Below are 26,405 nucleotides of genomic sequence, written 5' to 3' on the forward strand. Positions count from 1 at the left end.
GGAAACAGTTGATTTTAAGACACTTGACTTTTACTCACTGTTTTTCACCGAAGATCTCTATAGATCTATTGTGGACCAAACCAATTTGTACGCTGCTCAACACATCGCCACTATTCCCCAGTCCGCCCTTGCCAAACAATGGAAACCAGTTACGGTTTCCGAATTTAAAATCTTTCTGGGCCTCTCCCTCAACATGGGCATAACCAAAAAGAGTGAATTGCGGTCATATTGGTCCACTGACCCAATTCACCATATGCGCGTGTTCTCTGCTTCCATGTCCAGGGCACGATACGAGATGATTTTGCGGTTCATGCACTTCAGCGACAATGAACTCTGTCGTCCTCGTGGAGACCCTGAATACGATCGGCTCTACAAAATTCGGCCCCTCATAAACCACTTCAACCAACGTTTTGCAGACATGTTTACTCCCCATCAAGTTGTCTGCGTTGATGAGTCCCTGATTAAGTTTTCTGGTCGCTTGTCATTCAAACAATACGTCCCCAACAAGCGTTCCAGATACGGGGTCAAGATGTATAAGCTCTGTGACAGGGCCACAGGCTATACACGTAGTTTCATGGTTTATGAGGGTAGAGATAGTAACGTAGAGCCGGAGAACTGCCCTGATTACATAGGAAGCGCTGGCAAGATAGTGTGGGACATGGTGTCACCCTTATTCGGAAAGGGGTACCACTTGTACGTGGACAATTATTACACAAGCGTGCCACTGTTTAGTCACTTGTTTGATCAGCAGATTGGAGCATGTGGCACCGTGCGACCTAATCGCCGGGGCTTTCCCCAGCGGCTTGTAGAGTCCCCTCTTAGGCTGGGGGAGAGAGCCTGCTTGCGCAGTAATAATTTGCTCGCTATGAAGTGGAGGGATAATAAGAATGTTTTCGTTCTTACCTCCCTTCATGCAGACACGACGGTCCAAATTCCTACGGCGACTGGTATTGTGGAGAAACCCCTCTGTGTCCACAAATATAACCTTAACATGGGAGGGGTGGACCTCAATGACCAGTTGTTGGCGCCGTATCTAGTTGCCCGTAAGGCCAGACGCTGGTACAAAAAAGTGTCTGTTTATTTATTCCAATTGGCTATACTGAATGCTTATGTACTACACAAAGCTTCAGGACGGACTGGATCCTTCCTCAAATTCCAGGAGGATATCGTCAGAGCCCTTCTGTATCCAGACGGTGCTCCACCTCACCTTCCCCTACCAGATGCAGTAAGCCGGCTGCATGAGAGGCATTATCTTTATGTCCTCCCGAGTACCCCTACCCAACGAGCCCCCCAAAGAAAATGTCGTGTCTGCAGAAAGCGCGGATTTAGGCGTGACACCCGTTATTGTTGTCCCCGCTGTCCTGACAATCCTGGTCTTTGCATTGGTGAATGTTTTGAACGCTACCATGAACTAGTTGAGTATTAGCGTAGGGTACAGCATTGCACAGGCTAGGCACACGTTCACAGGGTCTCCCAAGATGCCATCGCATTTTGAGAGACCCAAACCGCTGGAACCGTTACAACAGAAGTGTTAAAGTTACATAAAAAAGTGTTTAAAAAAAAAAAAAAAAAAGTAAAAAAAACAAAAAAAATATAAAATAAAAAAACCAAAAATAGTTGTCGTTTTATTGTTCTCTCTCTCTCTATTCTCTCTCTATTGTTCTGCTCCTTTGTACTGTATTCTATTCTGCAATGTTTTATTGTTAACCATTTTTTGTTTTCAGGTACGCCATTCAGCTGTAGCGTGGATTTATTTATCTTGACAGCAACAGCGTTTGCTCCCACGATACGTAAAGCCACGACTCCAGCACTGTCGGAGGTGATTTCACCACCACAGTTAAAAAAAGAGCATATATGCCGAAGCATGGGGGCATAAGGGGTGGAGGAGCGATCTGCTCCTACCTTTTGCGGGAGGATGCCCCCATGCTTCGGCATATATATATTTTAGGCACAGATTGTGTTAAATGTGTTATTTTTTGCGATTTTTTTTGTATTTGCTTTGCAGGTATGGTAAGTCCTACTGTTATACTGTAATGTTACTTTGTTTTATTGTTAACCATCATTTGCTTAGCAGGTACGCCATTCTGCTGCAGAGCGGATTTATTTATCTTGACAGCAACAGCGTTTGCTCCCATGATACATAAAGCCGCGACTCCAGCACTGTCGGGGGTGATTTCACCACCACAGTTAAAAAAGAGCATATATGCCGAAGCATGGGGGCATAAGGGGTGGAGGAGCGATCTGCTCCTACCTTTTGCGGGAGGATGCCCCCATGCTTCGGCATATATAAATGGTGCATGTATGCCCACCATTAGAAAGTGGGTGGATGAAGGGTGGTATCTAATGGTGGGCATACCCACCGATCAATATTTTTTTTTCGTTCAGCCCACAGGCTGCATGAAAAAAAAATTACAATATATGCCCAACCAGTTCCAGCAACATACTGGTATGTTGCGGGACTTTGAGTGCTTATACCAGAATGATGCCTGCAGGTTTAGGTATCATCTTGGTATCATTCTTTTCAGCCAGCGGTCGGCTTTTATGTAAAAGTAATCCTAGCGGCTAATTAGCCTCTAGACTACTTTTACAAGCAGTGGGAGGGAATGTCCCCCCCCCCCGCACCATCTTCCATGGTTTTCTCAGGCTCTCCTGTCCCAACAGGGAACCTGAGAATGCAGCCGGTGGTTCCGCCAGCTGACCATAGAGCTGATCAGAGACCAGAATGGCTCCAATCATCTCTATGGCCTAAGACACCGGAAGCTACAAACATTTCATGACTTAGATTTTGCGGGATGTAAACAGCGCCATTGGGAAATTGGGAAAGCATTTTATCACACCGATCTTGGTGTGGTCAGATGCTTTGAGGACAGAGGAGAGATCTAGGGTCTGATAGACCCTAATTTTTTAAAAAAAGAGTACCTGTCACTATCTATTGCAATCATAGGGGATATTTACATTCCCTGAGATAACAATAAAAATCATAAAAAAATATATATAAATGAAAGGAACAGTTTAAAAATAAAATAAAAAAGCAAAATAAATAATAAAAAAAAAATTAATAAAAAAAAACACCCCTGTACCCCCCTGCTAAGGCGCAACGTGGAACGCAAGCGTTGGTCTGGTGGCATATGTAAACAGCAATTGCACCATGCATGTGAGGTATCACCACGAAGGTCAGATCGAGGGTACTAATTTTAGCAGTAGACCTCCTCCGTAAATCTAAAGTGGTCACCTGTAAAGGCATTTAAAGGCTTTTAAAAATGTACGTAGTTTGTCGCCGCTGCACGTTTCTGCGCAATTTTAAAGCATGTCATGTTTGGTATCCATGTACTCGGCCTAAGATCATATTTTTTATTTCATCAAACATTTGGGCAATATAGTGATTTTTAGTGCATTAAAATAAAAAAAAGTGTGTTTTTTCCCCAAAAAATGCGTTTGAAAAATCGCTGCGCAAATACCGTGTGAAAAAAAAAAATGAAACACCCACCATTTTAATCAGTAGGGCTTTTGCTTTAAAAAAACACTTCATGTTTGGGGGTTCAAAGTAATTTTCTTGCAAAAAAAAATATTTTTTCATGTAAACAAAAAGTGTCAGAAAGGGCTTTTTCTTCAAGTGGTTAGAAGAGTGGGTGATGTGTGACATAAGCTTCTAAATGTTGTGCATAAAATGCCAGGACAGTTCAAAACCCCCCCCAAATGACCCCATTTTAGAAAGTAGACACCCCAAGCTATTTGCTGAGAGGCATGTCGAGTCCATGGAATATTTTATATTTTGACAAAAGTTGTGGAAAAAATACATTATTATTATTTTTTTTATTTTTTTTGCACAAAGTTGTCATTAAATGATATATTGCTCAAACATGCCATGGTTATATGTAAAATTACACCCCAAAATACATTCTGTTGCTTCTCCTGAGTACGGGGATACCACAAGTGTGAGACCTTTTGGGAGCCTAACCGCGTACGGTACCCCAAAATCCAAGCACCACCTTCAGGATTTCTAAGGGTGTAAATTTTAGATTTCATTCCTCACTGCCTATCACAGTTTCGGAGGCCATGGAATGCCCAGATAGCACAAAATCCCCCCAAGTGACCCCATTTTGGAAAGGAGACACCCCAAGCTATTTGCCGAGAGGTATGGTTAGTATTTTGCAGACCTTAATTTTTGTCACAAAGTTTTGAAAATTGAAAAAAAGAAAAAAAATATACATAATTTTTTTTTTTCTTCATTTTCAAAAACAAATGAGAGCTGCAAAATACTCACCATGCCTCTCGGCAAATAGCTTGGGGTGTCTACTTTCCAAAATGGGGTCATTTTGGGGGGTTTTGTGCTATTTTGCCATTTTATGGCCTTCAAAACTGTGATAGGTAGTGAGGTGTAAAATCAAAAATTTACACCCTTAGAAATCCTGAAGGCGGTTCTTGGTTTTCGGGGCCCCGTACGCGACTAGGCTCCCAAAAAGTCCCACACATGTGGTATCCCCGTACTCAGGAGAAGCAGCAGAATTTATTTTGGGGTGTCATTTCACATATGCCCCTGGCATGTGTGAGCAATATATCATTTAGTGACAACTTTGTGAAAAAAAAATAAAAAAAAATAAAAGTTTGTAATTTTCCCGCAACTTGTGGCAAAATATAAAATATTCCATGGACTCAACATGCCTCTCAGCAAATAGCTTGGGGTGTCTACTTTCTAAAATGGGGTCATTTGTGGGGGTTTTGTGCCATCTTGGCATTTTATGGCCTTCAAAACTGTAATAGGTAGTGAGGCGTGAAATCAAAAATTTACGCCCTTAGAAAGCCTGAAGGCGGTTCTTGGCTTTCGGGGCCCCGTACGCAGCTAGGCTCCCAAAAAGTCCCACATATGTGGTATCCCCGTACTCAGGAGAAGCAGCAGAATTTATTTTGGGGTGTCATTTCACATATGCCCATGGCATGCGTGAGCAATATATCATTTAGTGACAACTTTGTGAAAAAAAAAAATAAAAAATAAAAAGTTTGTAATTTTCCCGCAACTTGCGGCAAAATATAAAATATTCCATGGACTCAACATGCCTCTCAGCAAATAGCTTGGGGTGTCTACTTTCTAAAATGGGGTCATTTGGGGGGGTTTTGTGCCATCTTGGCATTTTATGGCCTTCAAAACTGTAATAGGTAGTGAGGCGTGAAATTAAAAATTTACGCCCTTAGAAAGCCTGAAGGCTGAGCTTGGGTTTCGGGGCCCCGTACGCGGCTAGGCTCCCAAAAAGTCCCACATATGTGGTATCCCCGTACTCAGGAGAAGCAGCAGAATTTATTTTGGGGTGTAATTTCACATATGCCCATAGCATGTGTGAGCAATATATCATTTAGTGACAACTTTGTGAAAAATTTATAAAGTTTGTAATTTTCCCGCAACTTGTGGCAAAATATAAAATATTCCATGGACTCAACATGCCTCTCAGCAAATAGCTTGGGGTGTCTACTTTCGAAAATGGGGTCATTTGTGGGGGTTTTGTGCCATCTTGGCATTTTATGGCCTTCAAAACTGTGATAGGTAGTGAGGAGTAAAATGACATATGTATGCCCTTAGAAATCCTGAAGGCGGTGCTTGGCTTTCGGGGCCCCGTACGCGGCTAGGCTTCCAAAAAGTCGACCACATGTGGTATCCCCGTACTCAGGAGAAGCAGCAGAATGTATTTTGGGGTACAATTCCACATATAACCATGGCATGTGTGAGCAATATATCATTTAGTGACAACTTTGTGTAAAAAAAAAAAAAAAATTTTTTTTTTTGTCATTATTCAATCGCTTGCGGCAAAAAAATAAAATATTCAATGGGCTCAACATGCCTCTTATCAATTTCCTTAGGGTGTCTACTTTCCAAAATGGGGTCATTTGGGGGGGTTTTGTACTGCCCTGCCATTTTAGCACCTCAAGAAATGAGATAGGCAGTCATAAACTAAAAGCTGCGTAAATTCCAGAAAATGTACCTTAGTTTGTAGATGTGACAACTTTTGCGCAAACCAATAAATATACAATTATTGACTTTTTTTTTACCAAAGACATGTGGCTGAATGCATTTTGGCCTAAATGTATGACTAAAATTGAGTTTATTGGATTTTTCTAATAACAAAAAGTAGAAAATATCATTTTTTTTCAAAATTTGCGGTCTTTTTACGTTTATATCGCAAAAAATAAAAATCGCAGAGTCAGTCAAATACCTTTAAAAGAAAGCTCTATTTGTGGGAAGAAAAGGACGCAAATTTCGTTTGGGTACAACATTGCATGACCGCGCAATTACCAGTTAAAGCAGCGCAGTGCCAAAGTGTAAAAAGACCTCTGGTCATTTACCAGCAAAATGGTCCGGTCTGAAAGTCGTTAAATGCAGCCACTGTGCTATCAATAGCAGCCACTGTGCCCATCAAATGCAGCCACTGTGCCATCAATTGCAGAAACTGTGCCCATCAAATGCAGCCACTGTGCCCGTCAAATGTAGCTACTATGCCCATCAAATGCAGCCACTGTGCCATCAATTGCAGCTACTGTGCCCATTGAATGCAGCCACTGTGCAATGAATTGCAGCCACTGTGCCATCAAATGCTGCCACTGTGCCCTATCAAATGCTGCCACTGTGCACATTAAATGCTGCCACTGTGCCCCATCAAATGCTGCCACTGTGCCCATTAAAAGTTGCCACTGTGACCACCCCGCCAGCTCGCCTTCTGACCGGCACTTACCCTATCTCGGTGGCAAGCTGTGGGACCTTGCAGTGGGTCAGACAGCGGCGAGCTGTGTCCTCCATGTGTCTCCTCCCCTCCTCCTGATAGGCATCCAATAGCAGCGCCTGTCCTTTAAGCCAATCAGGTGACAGGTAACAGACCTGATTGGCTTAGAGGCAGTTCAGTGTTAGGAAAGCAAAGTTCACAATTGTTGAAGCCTATTAGAGCCTATGGCTCTTATCAGGTGCTTCAAAAATACACACCCGCCGCTGTATTTCAGGTGCCAGATGCCCGGCGTCCGAAAAGGGGCCGGATGCAATGCATCAATCTATCCATTATTCCTAGAGGGGGTGGCTGGAGAGACGGGCGCCCCTAAATGGACGGGCCGCCCCTGCTTCATAATTAGTTGGTATAAACATATAGATCGGGATCCTAATTTAGCAGTAAATGTGGGTCTCTGCCCCATCGTCTTTCAATAGCCTCTATAGCTGAAAAAGCTGCTTTTCTAGGCATGACTATAAGCAAATGTGTTGTACTTTAAGCTGCATTACAGCAGGAGTACCAGAATCCACTCTAAATAGACGTGGTTTTTACTGTCACTACTGTAAGAGCCACATATGAAATATGAGTTCAACCAAGCACAATTTACATCTTAACAGCTTGCCAACCAACGGGGCCGAGCGTGCGGCAAGCTCCATGAGTCGGGGTCAGGGGTCCCGGACCCTGTTTATTTGGGTGTGATTAGATAGTTTTAGAAAAGTAGTTAAATAATTCAATAATTAAATAAGAATAGTGATTAACCACTTAAGCCCCGGACCAATTGTCAGCCTAAGGACCAGAGGTCTTTTTACAATTTCGCACTGCACTGCTTTAACTGGTAATTGCGCGGTCATACAATGTTGTACCCAAACGAAATATGCGTCCTTTTCTTCCCACAAATAGAGCTTTCTTTTGATGGTATTTGATTGCCTCTGTGATTTTTATTTTTTACGATATAAAAGGAAAAAGACTGAAAATATTTTTTTTAAAGATATTTTCTACTTTTTGTTATAAGAAAAATCGAATAAACTCAATTTTAGTCATACATTTAGGCCAAAATGTATTCAGCCACATGTCTTTAGTAAAAAAAAAATGTCAATAAGCGTATATTTATTGGTTTGCGCAAAAGTTATAGCGTCTACAAACTGGAGTACTTTTTCTAGAATTTACACAGCTTTTAATTTATGACTGCCTATCTCATTTCTTGAGGTGCTAAAATGGCAGGACATTACAACCCCCCCAAATGACTCCATTTTGGAAAGTAGACACCCCAAGAAAATTGCTGAGTGGCATGTTGAGCCATTGAAAAATAAAATTTTTGTCCCAAGTGATTGAATAATGACACAAAAAAAATAAAAAGAAAGTTTACAAAAAGTTGTCACTAAATGATATATTGCTCACACATGCCATAGTTATATGTGGAATTGCACCCCAAAATATATTCTGCTGCTTCTCCTGAGTACGGGGATACTACATATGTGGGGCTTTTTGGGAGTCTAGCTGCGTACTGCCCCCCTGAAAACCAATCACTGCCTTCAGGATTTCTAAGGGTGCAAATTTTTGATTTCACTCCTCACTACCTATCACAGTTTCGAAGGCCATACAATTTTTACCTTTAAGTGGTTAAAATGTGAGCCTAAAAAAATAGCCTTAATGTTATTACCCAACATAAACCTAATGTCCAATATGATCTTTTTAACTGTGCAATAAACAATGAACCACAAAGTGCCATAAACATTCATAAAACCATAAAAAAACAATCAACTGTTAAACCCCCTGGAGAAAAAAAAAAAAAATAATAATTATATATATATATATATATATATATATATATATATATATATATATATACCTTGTTTTGATATATTAAATTTGATGCAAATATATAAAAAATATAAACATTATACTTTTTTATATATATTAAATAAGCTTAAAAACTATTGTACAGTTTATTTTGGTGAAAGTGACGGGTGCTATAATTAATCCTTGATGTGCTGAGGGAAGGTGCCAGTGCGTTTTTCCGTGCAGGTAGTGATTTTGCACTCACCAGATGCCTTTCCCCTTTAAGGGTAATTGCGCTTTCACAGTGTCAGCCCCTGTGTCGCTATTTGATGTTTTCCTGGGACCTTCTTACTTCAGCATATTATTGTCACCTCATACAGTTATTCCATATTGAAAAGAGGAGTATCCATAGTGCAGTATTGTTTAAAAAACACGATTTATTAAATTAAAGGTTGTGCTCACATTTGTCAGTATATTTAGCATGCAATAGTATTACAGCTGACACCGAGTTACACTGATCTGAACGAGAGACGAGATGTACTATGGCCACTCCCTACGCGTTTCGTCATCAAGACGTCATCTGGAGCCAGACCACCAGGTGAAAACAGAGAGGAAAAAAGAGCTATAATGCCGCCACCACATCTATCGTGATTGTTAATCTACAATATATTAAATTTTTGGTTTTGGATTTAATTCTTTAGATATTTAAGTCATTTAAGTATATTTAAAAAAATTTAAACCCAAACAAGTATTTTGAAAAGTACCCTAATGAGATCCCTTGTACAGTAGGATTCAGACCAGGTTAGGAAGGGGTAGAACTGTAAGCCAATGAGAATTTACTACGGTACATAATTGCATAGTGCACAGAAAGCTGGCCGCATGTCGGGAGAGCAAGCAGATGACTTCATCAGCGTATTGCTGTTCTTTTACTATGCAATGTTGGCTGCTCAACCCCTACAATAAAGCCTCATACACACGATCGGATTTTCCAATGTGAATTGTGTGATGACAGGTTGTTGGTGGGAAATCTTGTGTATGCTCCATCGGACAATTGTTGTCGGATTTTCCACGGACAAATATTGGATGACAGTCTATAAAATTTTCCGCGCACAAATGTCTGTTGTCGGATTTTCCAAGCGTATGTACACAATTCCATCGGACAAAAGTCCAAAGTACAAACATGAATGTTTGGAAGCAAGGACGAGCCAGAAGCGGTCGGTCTTGTAAACTAGCGTTTGTAATGGAGAATTAACATTCGTGACGTGGCAAATTATGAAATCTTGAAATGCAGCGCACATTCTATTGAAGCTGCTTTGCTGGTGATACTGATGGATTTTTGGCAAACAAATTTTCAAAGGCTGTTTTTTTCTAGTAATATCAAGAATATTATTATTATGCTTGATATTTTTTTTGGTACAAGTTACCACAACACCATTATCCCGCAGTTTTTAAGATCAAAGATACAACTACGTTACAAATGTTGGTGTCCCTTGTTTACTTTTACATTGTATTTTTTTAAATGTAACTGCCTACTCCCAAACTGTCATTTGAAGTAAAACACATGCCAAGTATTATTCTACACTATTTTTTTTATTGTACATTAAAAAAAGACGGATGGGATGGCTGGGTACGGCTGGGTATGGATGAGATGGCTGGGTATGGCTGAGTATGGCTGGGTATTGCTAAGTATGGCTGGGTATTGCTGGGTTTGGCTGAGTATGGATGGGGGGTGGATGGGATGGCTGAGCATGAATGGATGGATGAATATTGCTGAGTATGGATGGATGGATAAGCATGGATGAGTTTTGCTGAGTATGGATGGCTGGCTGAGCATGGATGGATGGATGGCTGAACATGGATGGATGGATGGCTGGCTGAGTAGGGATGGCTGGCTGAGCATGGATGGCTGGCTGATCATGGATTGATGGATGGATGGCTGACTGAGTATGGATGGCTGCCTGAGCATGGATGGATGGATGGCTGGCTGAGTATGGATGGCTGGCTGAGCATGGATGGATGGATGGATGGCTGGTTGAATATGGAGTAGTTAAGCTTTACTTTTTTCACCTCCAAATTTTCTGTTCAGCCAGTTTTCTACTACACACATCCATTTGACATGGTACAGTCAGATTCTGGCCTTGTTTTTACTTTACAGTCAATGAAATACAGCTTGGCCAAGGACCACCCCAACCTAAGGCAGCACCTCCTAGTGCTATAGGAGGGAGCCCTGTCCTGTTTCTTTGGACCGCACATGCGCAGCGTGTACTCTCTCCTATTACCTATGATGAGCCCAGTGGCTGCAACAGAAGAGAGTGCACACTTTGAACTGTGCATCACATAAGCTCAGCAACTGCAATAGGAGAGCACGTACACTGTGCATGTACGACCCAGAAGAGCATCGCTGGCTGCAGAAGATTTTATGAATTTTCTTCTAAATGTGGTTGGTAGGTAGGTTTAGTACACTGTGCCGCTATACTCATATGAGAAGGCATAATGTGCCTTTTTGTAAAGCTAGACTTACACTTTAACCACTTTCCACCTGGCTTATAGCAAAATGGCAGCTGGGCACTGGTTGTGCAGTGTGTTGCTCGGACACACCACATTTCCGTTCACAGCCTATGGCTCTTTACTATGGGATCAGCTGTGTCCAATCAGCAGTGCCAGTTGGAAGTGCAGCTATCGGCATTCCTCTACACATGCTGACAACGCATGATTAGAGGAGAGCTGATTAGAAGCTTTTCTCACATGGGTGATTTGCACTGATAATCAGTGCAATGATTATCAGTGCAGCACCATCAGCAATGCCTGCCAGTGCCCATCAGTGATGTCCACCAGTGCCCATCAGTAATGCCAATCAGTGCTCATCAGTGCTGCCTTTCAGTGCCCATTAGTGATGCCTGTCAGTGCCTCCTCATCAGTGCCACCTATCAGTGCTACCCATCAGTGCCCATCAGTAGTGCACATCAGTTCTGCTTATCAGTGCCCATAAAGGCTGCCCATCAGGGCCGCCTATCAATGCCCATCAGCGCTACATATGAGTGCCTCCTTATCAGTGGCCATCAGTGCCACCTCATCAGTGGCCATCAGTGCCACCTCATCAGTGCTCATCAGCACCACCTCATCAGTGCAGCCTATCCGTGCCCATCAGTGCAAAGGAGAAAAATTACTTATTTACAAAATAAATAATAATTTTCATTTGTTTAGTGAAAAATAGAAAACTCAGTGGTGATTAAATACCACCAAATGAAAGCTCTATCTGACTCAAAAAAATTATAACAATTTTCTTTGGGTACAGCATTGCATGACCACGCAATTGCCATTCAAAGTGTGACAGCTCTGAAAGCTGAAAATTGGCCTGGGCAGGAAGGGGCTGAAAGTGCCCTGTATTGAAGGGGTTAAATTTAGTTTTGGATAGAGTATGGAGTTTTATACCCTCTGCTAAGTTTCTGACGTATGTCATGAGTTCCCTTAAAGAAGAATTCCAGGTGCAGCATGTTCACGTAGTTACATATACCTGTTGTATCTCTCTAGAAGTGGCAAATAACTGCAGTAGACGTTGCTACTACTGTGATCTCTATTAGCTTTCACGTCCAAGGCTGCCCTGCTGCAATGTGAACACAGGTGGTCAGATTTTCCCAATTAATGCAATCTGTTCGCTAAGACTCTTTTCATACTGGGGCCATGGCAGCGCTAAAGTGCTGCTCGTTTTAGCGGTGCTTTAGCACTGTTTAAGTTTCACTTTTTGGCCGCTAACCAGGGGTGCTTTTAACCCCCACTAGCGGCAGAAGAAAGGGTTAAAAGCATCCATGTTGTGGCACTTTCTAAATGCTTTTCAGGCACTTTGGATGAGCTGGCCATTCATTTCAATGGGCAGGGCATTTTTGGAGCACTGTATACAGAGCTCCCAAACCACCCCAAAGATGCTGCTTGCAGGACTTTTCCTAATGTCCCGCAAGTACACAGCCCAAGTGTGAAATGTTACACTGAAATGAATGGAAGGCGGTTTTTGAAGGTGCATCACAGGTGCTATTTCTAGCACTAAGACGGGTAAATACCGTTTCTGTGTGAAAGGGGTCTAACTCAGCATGGGATCCAAAAGCTTGTTGAGATATTTAGAGTAGCAGTGTTTACTACTGTGATTTGCAGTTTCTAGAGGGATCCCACAGGTTTGGTATGCATAGTTACATTGGTTCAAGCCATACGTAGAAATGCCATACCTGCAATTCTTATTTAACTTTCTGTCCTGAAAGCCACAAAAGAATTGAGGCGCAGCCACTATCTCCACTGGAGAGACTCCCCTTATTTGTGTCCTAGTGAGGGAGGAGGACCTAGACAGTAAAAAGGATAAGCTTCTAAACCTTCTTCTGTTAAAAACGAATAAAATGTTTTGGAGTTCCACTTTAAAGATGCAGGGCTAAAACCGCCAACTGAAACTGAAGCCCCCAACGGTATAAATAGCACCAATGCAAAGCCTCCAAGCAGTGAGCGATGTATGTTTAGCTGTTCAGTAGAGTTATTCAATGCCTGATTGGCTAGGAGTGTGAAATGCCTACACGGTTTTCTGTCTGAAAATGGTAGATGAAGAAAGATGCTAAATATGGCAGAGAGATCCCACTGATCAGTCACAAATAGAGATATAAGAAGTCATGAGACTCTATTTAAAAAAAAAAAAAATATATATATATATATATATATATATATATATATATATATATATATATATGTTTTGAGTGGACTGATCCTTTTCGCAAACTGCACAAAATCTCACAAAAACAACAACACCCATTTGTCTGAAAAAAATAAAAATTTACTAAATTGTTAAGCACATGTGGAAGAATTACAAAGAAAACTGGACCTGACCTGATCATCATTTTTCCTGCCCATCATATCCTATCTGTATGACTGAGTCAGGAAACCTCTTCCCCTATTCTGCTGTACTGTATGTGAGCTGTGCTGTCACTTAGCATGATATAATGATGGGGGAACCCAGACACAGCTGCTATGTCAGCTCTTTGGTTGCATATTAGAAGCCTTTGCATTTCAGAAAAGCAGGAAAAGTGTTTTTGGTTATAATTGGTGTGATTTTAGAAGCTCCTCATTTGTTGTCCCGCTTTTCGACTAAACCGCTGTTTCTCTGCGAACTTTAGATTCATATATTTCAACCCATTCATTTGTCTGGAAATTGATTGACCAGTCTCCAAATGCAAGATAACAGCACCAGACCTATTTTTTTTATCAGTGTCATTGCTTTCTACTAATTGCTACAAGTAACATATTGTACGTTATTTATTGAAAAACTAAAAGTTAGAAGGGTTGTAACTGACCGAATGAATACATTAATCTTTTATCTACCAGAAAAGACTTGATTTACTAAAATAAACATTCAATCAGCTGAAGAAAAAGATAATTTTTCTTCAAATTCCCTGGGTACATGATTGGATGGTTGAAATGAACACAGATTAACATTACATTATTTAACACATTAGTAAATAACCATAAGGGGTATATGAATAAAAACTAAAAGCTGTTAAATGTTCATAATACTGTTAACTGAGGCTGTTATCCTGTGCCTTTCATTAAATAAAAAATACAAATATGGCAAACATGCACATATCACATACAATGAAAATCGCTGTATTTTGTGTAATATGATTATTACCTATAAGCACAAATTGGTGGCCATGATGCAGTATTTCTTTAAAGCGGAGCTAAACTGAACATCACAAACCAAAAACGCTATTTAGTGAATTTTAATGAATTTATTATGCAATGCAAACGCCTCATCCATCCATGTCGACCCCCCCCCCCCCCCCCCCGGGATTTCTGGCCGTAAGGGCATAGGAATCATGTAGCATTTTCTTCCTGCCCTTAACTCAAGTATGCATACAGGAGAGTGTGTTTAGCTGAGAAAACCCCTCCTCAAGACTCCTGGGATGTATGACATAATTTGCCTAGGAAGGAAACCAGGCAGTAACGTAGGAAATGTAAAAAAAAAAAAAAAAAGTTTAAAACAAGTACATGTAAAATATTTTCCTTTCTATTTACTAATGCTAGCAACATGAGGATTACAAATAATCAATGTTGATTGGGAGAGTGAAGTTCCACTTTAAGTATCTTAGCCAGGAAATATACCACATTATGGCCACTAGATGGCACTTACAATGGTTGGAAATAATTATAACACACAAATACATTAATTTTTGTTTGTCCCATTTGTGCAGCAACATTTTTATACATAGAACATGTCAGAAACCATGAATCAGACTGAGACAGAAGTACAGTTAAATCACACTTGTTTAAAAATAATAATAATAAAAAGGTAAACAGAGTAAACGTAGTCAAAACAAAGCCAGAGTTCAGGAACCGGAACGAATAGTCAGACAAGCCAAAACGTCAGGGAACCAGAGATGAGTGTAGTAGAACAGCAGCAAGCAGGATCTGGAGCCAGAATGAATGTCAGCCAAGCAAGTCTTTAACAGGAACACAGGAGACTCTAGAGATGTGACCATCTAGATCAGGGGTGTCCAAACTTTTTTCAAAGAGGGCCAGATTTGATGAAGTGAACATGCACGAGGGCCGACTATTTTGCCTGACATTCTTTGAACCATTAAAAATCGGTCTAAGTGTGTTCGTTCGAACACTAATACACGGCCCAACAAGAATTCTCTTGCCTTTGTGGCTGTGTGTGTTGAAGAGATGAGCTTGGGCGTGTTATTTGGATATACCGTATTTATTGGCGAATAAGAGGGAAGTTTCAGGAAAAAAAAACTTAAAATTTTAAATAAAAAACTCTGAAGCAAAATAAGGGTCAGTGCCCATCTGCGCTCCCACCATTGCCAGGAATGCACCCACCATTGCCAGGAATGCACCCACCATTAGCCAGGAATGCAGCCACCATTAGCCAGGATTTCAGCCACCATTAGCCAGGAATGCAGCCACCATTAGCCAGGATTTCAGCCACTATTAGCCAGGAATGCAGCCACCATTGCCAGGATTTCACTCACTATTAGCCAGGAATGCAGCCACCATTAGCCAGGAATGCAGCCACCATTAGCCAGGATTTCACTCACTATTGCCAGGAATGCAGCCACCATTGCCATGATTTCACTCACTATTGCCTGGAATGCAGCCACCATTAGCCAGGATTTCACTCACTATTGCCAGGAATGCAGCCACCATTGCCAGGATTTCACTCACTATTAGCCAGGAATGCAGCCACCATTGCCAGGATTTCACATACTATTGCCAGGAATGCAGCCACCATTGCCAGGATTTCACTCACTATTAGCCAGGAATGCAGCCACCATTGCCAGGATTTCACTCACTATTGCCAGGAATGCAGCCACCATTGCCAGGATTTCACATACTATTGCCAGAAATGCAGCCACCATTAGCCAGGATTTCACTCACTATTGCCAGGAATGCAGCCACCATTGCCAGGATTTCACTCACTATTAGCCAGGAATGCACCCACCTTTGCCAGGATTTCACTTACTATTGCCAGGATTTCACTCACTATTAGCCAGGAATGTACTTACCATCAGTGCAGCCTTGGAGGGGACATGGAGGGGGCTGGACGAGCGCCAAAGAACAGGAGAATCTCCTGTTTTCACAGCGGCCTCTTTAAGAGAAAGTCCCGCCTCCTTTGATGGACAGAACAGTCGTCCAATGGCGGAGATGGGACTTCCTATTACAGAGGCTGCAGTGTAAACAGGAAATACTCCTGTGTGCACAGCGCTCGTACAGCCTCCTATCTCCAATGCAGCCAGACTATATATCTTTTGTGGCCCCGGCGCTGGGAGATCGTCGGGGGCCACAAAAGATATATATGTTTAGATTACCAGGCGGGCCGTTCAAAAACCGGCCCGCGGGCCGCGATTGGCCCGCGGGCCGGACTTTGGACATGCCTGATCTAGATGGTATAGATACATGTCTATAGCAAAGAAAACACAAGATCCTAGATGTCTGAGGTTCAAAAAAGAAAGGTTCCATTTGCATACTCCCTAAGGAGGTTCCAATCAATGGATTACTTATGCTTTCTTCATGACAAATTCACATCATTTTTGATTATTGGCATCATGAAAATAAATATACCATTGTACTGTATATGTCATATACGCAAGTATATCACCGTTATCTGTAGGCACTGAAATCAAGAGCAAATGTTTGCCTGTTCAAATATTTTGAAATAATCAACAATTTACATGGGGTACTTACTTTTTCATAACATTTTATGTGTCTAGGGTAGTGAAGCTTTGAGTATTATGTTTAGATTTAAGTTCAAATCATGCATAAGATAAGCAAATGAGCCCAATGCAGGTCTCTAGTGTGTAAAATATATCTATATCAGTTTCTTCTATTCTCCAATCCAAGTCCCTAAGTTCTTTGTTATCTACCTAATTATAAAGGGATATCAATAATTCTCCTACTACTACAATATGAAGTTGTAGTAAAGGAAAACCCAAAGTGCAAGCTACAGTTTCAGAAGTCATTAAATTACCACTATAGTGAAATCTATTGTATTCTGGTAACTATATCTGGTTAGTAACTGTAAAGATATTTTTTTTTTACAATCCATATGCCTTTGTTTATATTTTATCCCATTTACATGCAGACCAAGTTGTTGTTTTTTTGTTCTGTTTTTAAAGAGAGCATTACAGGGGTTAAGACAAACCAATAAACTCTGCAAGGGAGTACATAGTGTACAGTCAGCTTTGGTATACTGTATGTTTAAATTATTTTTTCCAACAGAAATAGACTGCTGCTGTAACCTTCTAAAAGTGTTTGTTAGAGTTGGCCATTCATTTGTGTGTTTTTTACTTAAAGTCCATTGATAATTACAGTAAATAATTACGGATAATTTAAAGTCCATATAAGACCACCCTGTCCACGGGCTGACACTATAGTGATTTCACTGCAGAATAAATGGCATTTTCACCGTGCTAAAGGAATTGGAAAAATAATGGATCCACCACCAGGCTAAACAGGTCATGAAATTATGTTTCAAGGTGGACTGTTATCGCTAAACTACAGCATATACAGTATGTCATTTTAATTCTTCCCATAATTAATAAAGAATTCAGTATTGGAAATCAAAAAGCTCGGGACATGTAGATTACAGAACTAAAGGCACATTCACTAACTTCGAATACAATGGTCCATTCTTGCTAACTGTCCTAAAAACTGAAATCCTGACAGCACACCTATTTTCCTGTTGGACAATGAAGAGAAGCAACGCAGTAATGATACAATCCCACTTCTCTCTGCTCCTTCGAGCAACTTCTCTGCCAGCTCATTTGTAGTGCTACAGATATGGATTGACGCCTAGGCCTGGTCTCTTTCACCTCCAGGCTGAGTACTGCCAAGCAGGAGAGTTGATAAATGAATGTCCCTACATTAGTTTAAAAATGTAAAAATACATTAAATTATTTTTTGATGAATATGTAACTGCATTAAAAATGTATACCCTAGCTATAAGATAGTCACAAAATGGTACAGGACCCCATCCCGCTTACACAAATTCTCTCCCTTAATCCCAAATGTGTATTGGAGATGCAACAAAGAAGAAGGCTCTATGCTCCACATATAGTGGGAATGCACCATGCTCCAAACGTTCTGGAAGGAAGTACACTCCATAATAGCACATAGGCCTGCTGAACACACTTTAAGTCCACACGGAGATATAAATCTCATTTCCCGTGATGATATTTCTATCCACGAGCCGTCCGCAAAAGACCCTGGCACAACTTGAACGATGTAGTGGGGCCGGGGGAGAGGAGTGGTCCCCTACTTCTCTCTCTTTTCTTACACCTCTGCCCCTCTCTTGTCCTCCCACAAGTCCCTCTGATTTTCCTTACCCCCTTGAGCTCTTCCCTCTTGCCCATTCCTACCTCTTTCTTTCCACTCCCCACATGCGCTCTTCATTACACTGGCACACTATTCAACAAAACCACTTTACCCCCCCCCCCCCCCAAAAGAGATACTTAAAGAGGAAGTAAACCCTGATGGGTTTACTTCCTCTTTCATTCCCTGCAAAGGCAAAGCATAATGGACTACTATGCATCGCATAGTAGTCCATTATGTGTCACTTACCTGACACAGGAGCCAGCGAAGTCACTGCTGGCCCCTGTAGTCCGGCGCATCCATCTTCTCGGTGTGATCTCGCAGCTCCGCCGCTGTCATTCGGTGCCTGTCTTCGGGCAAATATCTTCTAAACTGTATAGGTTTAGGAGATATTTCTTGGACCTACAGGTAAGCCTTAATCTAGGCTTACTTGTAGGTCAAAGTGTGTTGTAAGGGTTTACAACCACTTTAAAGTTTACTATATTCTACATACAAGTTTCATGATCCTGTCAAGACTATGGACGGACCTGGTGACAATGGTCCCCATGGTCACTATCTACATCTGATTAAACTTAGACTAGAGCATCGCTTCTCAAGGACACAGGATTGTTGGTAGTTCATACACTGTTTCTTTTTTATTAATAGTTACTTATGTTCAGTATATCCTGTGATTCCTCTCTTCATGACTGGTAATGTGATAATAATTCTTTGCATATACCACCAGTGTTCAATACAGTCATGGATGCTCCTTTCATGTATCTGTTCAATATGATGTATGTGCAAATATTTTATCTTCTAATAAAAACCTTTTTGTGGAAAAAAAAAATTGTACCTATAGGTAAGCCTACAATAACTCTTACCTATAGGTACTGTAAATATCTGCAGATGATTACATCATTGGTGCATGTGCTCTGAAGAAATGGCCACCTGTGCTGTTTCTTCAGAGCCTTGTGCTGTGACCGGCGACTCCAGCGCGCATGAGTGGGATTGACATCACGCTGCTCCGGCCAGTCCGGGTCCAACCCCTGAACCTGCAAAGAAAGACGGGTGAAGATGGATGCGGCCTCTACCGGTGACAATGCATCACTGGAAGGCTTTGTTTGCAGGTAAGTTTCACATAATGTGCTAGTGTGTGATGCATACTAGCACATTATGTCTTTACTTTGCTGGTCAGGAAAAAAGGCAGTGCTATACTTCCTCTTTAAGAAAAGGAGGCCCCAGGGATAGTACAGGTAAGGGTTTTAGTGAGTATCAATGCAATAAAGAAGTATAGAAAATGTAAGAAAAATAACAAAATTTTATGAAAAAAAAATATATAAAAATATTAATAAATAATAAAACAATACAAAGGACAATACAGTACAGCTAAATCTCCCGTAAGGCAGGTCAGAGAGACTCTCTATAGCAAGAGCACCACCTGGCTTAACAAGACAGGATACCCAACATGTTTTGGAAAAATCATTACAATTCCTTCTTCAGGGGTATGAAGATATATGCTGTAATGTCTAGCATAAAGACAAATAAGTACAAATTAGAAATATAATATATGAAATTCATGCATCGAAACATTCAAACACAAATATTAAAACCCTTACCCATACTATTCCTGGGGCCTGTTTTCCTTTGTTTTATTTTTATTTTTCTGGGATGTGGTTTGGGTTATGTTATTACTGGTAGGGCATTTTCATTTCTCTTACTTCCTCTTTACGAGATTTTAAAGTCTTCCTTATAAATGTAATTAGCCCCTTCTTGCCCAGCCCCACCACCTTTTTATATCGGTCTTCTCACCTGCGGGAAAGCCTACCCTCTTTGCTGCTGAACATACAGGTCCTTCTCAAAAAATTAGCATATTGTGATAAAGTTCATTATTTTCTGTAATGTACTGATAAACATTAGACTTTCATATATTTTAGATTCATTACACACAACTGAAGTAGTTCAAGCCTTTTCTTGTTTTAATATTGATGATTTTGGCATACAGCTCCTGAAAACCCCAAAATCCTATCTCAAAAAATTAGCATATTTAATCCGACCAATAAAAGAAAAGTGTTTTTAATACAAAAAAAGTCAACCTTCAAATAATTATGTTCAGTTATGCACTCAATACTTGGTCGGGAATCCTTTTGCAGAAATGACTGCTTCAATGCGGCGTGGCATGGAGGCAACCAGCCTGTGGCACTGCTGAGGTGTTATGGAGGCCCAGGATGCTTCGATAGCGGCCTTAAGCTCATCCAGAGTGTTGGGTCTTGCGTCTCTCAACTTTCTCTTCCCAATATCCCACAGATTCTCTATGGGGTTCAGGTCAGGAGAGTTGGCAGGCCAATTGAGCACAGTAATACCATGGTCAGTAAACCATTTACCAGTGGTTTTGGCACTGTGAGCAGGTGCCAGGTCGTGCTGAAAAATGAAATCTTCATCTCCATAAAGCTTTTCAGCAGATGGAAGCATGAAGTGCTCCAAAATCTCCTGATAGCTAGCTGCATTGACCCTGCCCTTGATAAAACACAGAGGACCAACACCAGCAGCTGACATGGCACCCCAGACCATCACTGACTGTGGGTACTTAACACTGGACCTCAGGCATTTTGGCATTTCCCTCTCCCCAGTCTTCCTCCAGACTCTGGCACCTTGATTTCCGAATGACATGCAAAATTTGCTTTCATCCGAAAAAAGTACTTTGGACCACTGAGCAACAGTCCAGTGCTGCTTCTCTGTAGCCCAGGTCAGGCGCTTCTGCCGCTGTTTCTGGTTCAAAAGTGGCTTGACCTGGGGAATGCGGCACCTGTAGCCCATTTCCTGCACACGCCTGTTCACGGTGGCTCTGGATGTTTCTACTCCAGACTCAGTCCACTGCTTCCGCAGGTCCTCCAAGTTCTGGAATCGGTCCTTCTCCACAATCTTCTTCAGGGTCCGGTCACCTCTTCTCGTTGTGCAGCGTTTTCTGCCACACTTTTTCCTTCCCACAGACTTCCCACTGAGGTGCCTTGATACAGCACTCTGGGAACAGCCTATTCGTTCAGAAATGTCTTTCTGTGTCTTACCCTCTTGCTTGAGGGTGTCAATGATGGCCTTCTGGACAGCAGTGAGTAATGAACCAGGCTGGGAGTTTTTAAAAGCCTCAGGAATCTTTTGCAGGTGTTTAGAGTTAATTAGTTGATTCAGATGATTAGGTTAATAGCTTGTTTAGAGAACCTTTTCATGATATGCTAATTTTTTGAGATAGGAATTTTGGGTTTTCATGAGCTGTATGCCAAAATCATCAATATTAAAACAAGAAAAGGCTTGAACTACTTCAGTTGTGTGTAATGAATCTAAAATATATGAAAGTCTAATGTTTATCAGTACATTACAGAAAATAATGAACTTTATCACAATATGCTAATTTTTTGAGAAGGACCTGTATGCGTTACATGGGTGGCAAAACGAAAAAGTTGTTATGAGATTTTTGCAACTGGCATCTGCTACCATATATAAATACATTTGTCATTTTATATAAGTGATAACTGTCTGTCTTTGACTGTTGGACATATCAAAGTATATTGGTAAATATATAGAGTATTGAGAGGCACAGAAAAGAAAGCTTGTAGGATTAAAGACCTTTGAGCAAAGGAAATCACCAAGCAGGAAGTAGAGGGATTCACAATGCAAGGAGTGAGCATAATAAATCATGGAACTGGTCAGGATCAAAGAAAAAATCACAGTGCAAAACAGAGAAGCAACTTCAGACTCGTGGCTACAAAATACACCTAAAAAATAGCAGACACCTTAGCAAATAATACCTACAGCTTAGAGGTCCCAATTGTCTGATTTTGGGGGACTGTCCCTGATTTGGAACAAAGTATCTCTGTCCTTTCATCCTCATTTGTCCCTCATTTTGGTGTGATCTATATAGTTGTATATAAATACACTTTTTATCTTTCAAAAAATGCTTCCCAGTGCTAAATTTTTCATCCAATTTCCAAATTGGTGCATTTGTATATGTCAAAAGGCAGTATAAAGGAATAGTAGTGGTTAAAAAAAAGGCACTTGTGGGTTTCACTAATCATTTATTTTGATAATTCTCCTTTAACCTCCCTGGCGGTATGATTTTTTCAGATTTTAGGTGCTGAAAGCGTTACCATTATTTTGCATGGAATTTGGCGTTTTATATTGTAGTCCTGTAATTCTTTGGAATAACACGCTTAAATCTGTCCAAACCAGAGTCTAGTAGACATCCCGGGTATGATAAAGTTTGAAAAATGAAATCCTAAATTATAATATAATAAATAACTATAAATAATTATACCAAATAATAATATAACAATAATAAAAATTATTCAATAATGTAATCAAATCAAAAACACTGAAATTTGCTCAGTTGCAGAATTGTCACTGCCATTACTTTTCAGTGTTTGATGACGGATCTCCCCACAAATCGCTATCGCTCAATTCTGCGAGTGATTCTAATTTATTATCACTGTTTTCTAGCTGGTCTAAAACCATTTTTGATGTAAAGGGACAGTTTTGGTTGCTATGGACAATCTCCAGTTTCCAGGCATAAAGAACAGTTTTTATATTATAAAATTGCATGCAGGACACTGGACAGAACACTAGGGACAAAGGGGATGTGGAATAATTACATACAGCAATGTAATCTGTAAGATTACATTATACTGTATGTAATGTGTGTGCTTCACTTTTTGAATTCGCAACGCTCACAGGGAACGGAGCTCAGCTCCGTGATAGATCGAGCGGAGGACGGCTCGCTCGTACAGTAGGGGGACATCGCAGGATCCAGGGGACAAGGTATGTAAGCTCTCCCTGGATTCAGCGTTGCGGTCCCGAGTCTGGCTCGGGGTTACTGCTAATGGTATAAAATTGTCACCCCGAGCCAGACTCGGGAATACCGCCAGGGGGGTTAAGGGGTTGAGGAAGGAGGTTTGCCCTATGCCTAGATTCTTTTGCTAATAGATGTCCCTCATTCCCATCTCAAAAAGTTGGGAGCTATGGGTCATGGTTTTAAAGAAACATGTACTGAGGAAAAATAAATTACATTTTTACCTACTTTCTGAAAATGCTTGTTACTAGGCTGACATGCTTATCCAAAAGCTACAGTACTTATGGAGTAATTGACCTGGAAGTTAACCACTTCCCGCCTAAAGCCTGTATATATACAGCTGCGGGTTCAAGTGGCTATACCAGGACCATGGTTGAAACTACAACCATTCCCCTGGTATTGTTCTTTTCTGCAGGCATTATTTTCTGCTAGAGTTTCCCCTATACGTGATATATAACTATAAGTGTTCCCCCCTTCCACTACCACCTTTACCAGGATCTCCTGTCTAAAGTTTTGTTAAGTCCTTAACCCTCCATTTTACCTTTAATAATGTAACTTTTATACTCAGGGACTCTGTTGGGGGTGTTAGCCCTGAGTTCAGTTAATGTGTAGGACTGCACAGATCAGGGCAAACGTTATACTATATACACTTTTGGTTTGACTAAGACCCATTCCATACTGAGGTGCTTTACAGGCGCTATAGCACTAAAAATAGCGCTAAAAATAGTGCCTACAAAGTGCCTGTAAAGTGCCTCTCCTCTCACTCCAGTGTGAAAGCCCGAGTGCTTTCACACTGAAGCAGTGCGCTTGCAGGACGCTTAAAAAAGTCCTGCAAGCTGCTTCCTTGAGGTGCCACTAGCGGGGGTTAAAAGCACCCTGCTAGTGGCTGAAAAGCGCTGCTAAAACTACGGTAAAGCGCTGCTAAAAATAGAGATGCTTTACCGCCGATGCCCGGGACAATAATTCAATTTTAACTATCTTTCACCTGACAAAAAAAAAAAAAAAAAAAGTATGTGGCTTCTAACATCACCAGAGTGGTGATACCATGCATTTGGTTGCGTCCAACCTCGTAGGGCCTGGGCAGCCTTGTATAGCATTTCCAACAACTTTAGCCTATGAGAAGAGAAGTCTGAGCCCTTGTACACACAGTCGGAGATTCCGACGGAATGTGTCCTATCGGACCGTTTTGTCAGATAATCCGACTGTGTGTGGTCTCCATCGGACTGTTTCCGTCGGAATATCCGTCGGACCAAGTTTTCCAACTTGTCTATAAAATTGTCCAACAAAATGCTCCGATCGGACATACTCCAATCATGTGTAGCCTACTCCGACGGACAAAGTGCCACGCATGCTCAGATCAAATTCCTAGACCTAAGCTATTGGCTACTAGCCTGAACGTAGTCCCGTCGTAACGAAATAACGTCATCACGTTATGTACAATCGGATTTTCTGACAACTTTGTCCGACCGTGTGTATGCAACAGTTTCGGACAAAATCCATCGGACAAAATCCAACGGATTTGGTTGTCAGAATGTCCGACCGTGTGTACAAGGGCTAATAGAGTCCTCCATTCACGTTAAACAGTATGGATGGAGGAACTTTCTTTGCTTGCTCCTTGAATACCTGAACAGTGACTGAAACAGGTAGGAACCTATCACTGTTTGGCCAACAATTTTCTAACTGGCTCCTTTGTTTTTTCCAGTGGGAGTTTGTTCAGCCTTTGTCAAGTTTGCGCCAGGAATGGCTTGGTGGAGCCAAGGGTTCTGCTGCCTGCAACTCCCTTGGAATCCCCAAACAGTGACTATTTGCTCATGACAGCCCATCCCTGCCAGAACTCACGATCAGTGCAGTTCCTAATGCAGGGTGATATTTTAATGTCTGACGAGGATAGGGATGTCCTTCTCCTCCTAAATGGGTACTTTATTGACCAGTAAAGTGACACCTTTCCACTGACTACCAATGTAACAAATGCTTTGTTATTAAACACCAATGTGGAGGAGTGCTTCACTACTGATCAGTGTGTATTTTTATGTGCTGTACCATATGTACAACATATTTATAGTCTAAGCAATTGCTAAGTTCTTAGTTATCCACCTATATTTAGTGGATATTCTTTAAAGTTGAATTCCAGCCTTAGCTTCAGTCTTCCAGAGTTTTGCACAGACTCTTTTGCTGTACCAAATTTGCATACTCTGAATTTACTGCACACCGTGACCTTCTCACAGTGTGCATTAGGAGCTGCAGCAACATAGAAAGAGTCCTCCTCAAGCTTACAGTCCCTGGATTGTCCCTTTCATTCACTGCATTACAGTTTTTCTAATCATGGAGGCTCAGCATTACATGTAGGAATGACCTAGGGCAGTCTGCATAGAAATGTCCACTTCTTCAGACTAACAATCCACCCATCAAGCTATTTTGATCTTTGCATACCTCCTCTCAAGAGCCAACCCCACTGCTTGCATTAGGGGGTTGAGGGTTCTGGAGAGGAGTACTGAGGCAGGGTAATGTTATGTTTTCAGGAAGCTATGTACAGCATCCTGCTGACCCCTGCACCAACCGTGATCTGCCTGCATTGCTTAGCGAGGCACAGAATCCCAGTATTGTGTCACCAAGTTTTATGTAAACATTGAATTAGCATATTGATGTGGGAGGGGGGGCAAGGAAGGCAAAATATAAGCAGAATACATATCAGGTTTGAAGCAAGCAACCAAAGATGAAGGGCCTGATTTACTAGGGCAGGATTAAATCACTTTGGTATGCTAGCATAATGCATGTGATTCCTGAACCTGTCTAATAAATTCAATACTGATATTCAATGTGTATAGCTCTTTCCTAGTTCCCTGTGCATGTTAAACATCCAAATAATGTTGCTTTTGTGCCATTTGCTTGCAAAGCAATGAAATGTGGAAAGCAGTATTTATCACTGGGAACGTCTTCAAAGGCAGCAGGAAATAAAATTGCGTACACTCACCGGCTAAGGCATATCTGTGCGTGAACACTGTGAAATTGCCAGCACAGCTATAGCTTTTATACTTCGCTGTTAATATTAGTTAATGCAGGTTTGTTCCAACAAGTAATGTGCTTGGGATAAACATATATATAAACACACACACACACACACACACACACACACCGAATTTTTTGTGCAAAGAGCAGATTTGAAGATTTTGTGTTTCTAAAATCCCTTACAGTAGTCAGAACCAAAAACAACACATTTTTTTTAT

The 26,405-nt window shown here is 41.2% G+C and overlaps 1 protein-coding gene across 1 annotated transcript in view; it reads right to left on the reverse strand.

Moving 5' to 3' along the window:
• The window catches only part of CYTH4 (cytohesin 4), a 156,786-nt gene that overhangs the window by 91,541 nt on the left and 38,840 nt on the right, over positions 1-26,405 (reverse strand). The gene's annotated exons all lie outside the window — the stretch shown is intronic.

The sequence above is a fragment of the Lithobates pipiens genome, unplaced genomic scaffold, assembly GCF_037356315.1.
Source record: "Lithobates pipiens isolate NorthernLeopardFrog02 unplaced genomic scaffold, aLitPip1_a1.2 Scaffold_23, whole genome shotgun sequence".
Classification (NCBI taxonomy): Eukaryota; Metazoa; Chordata; class Amphibia; order Anura; family Ranidae; genus Lithobates; species Lithobates pipiens.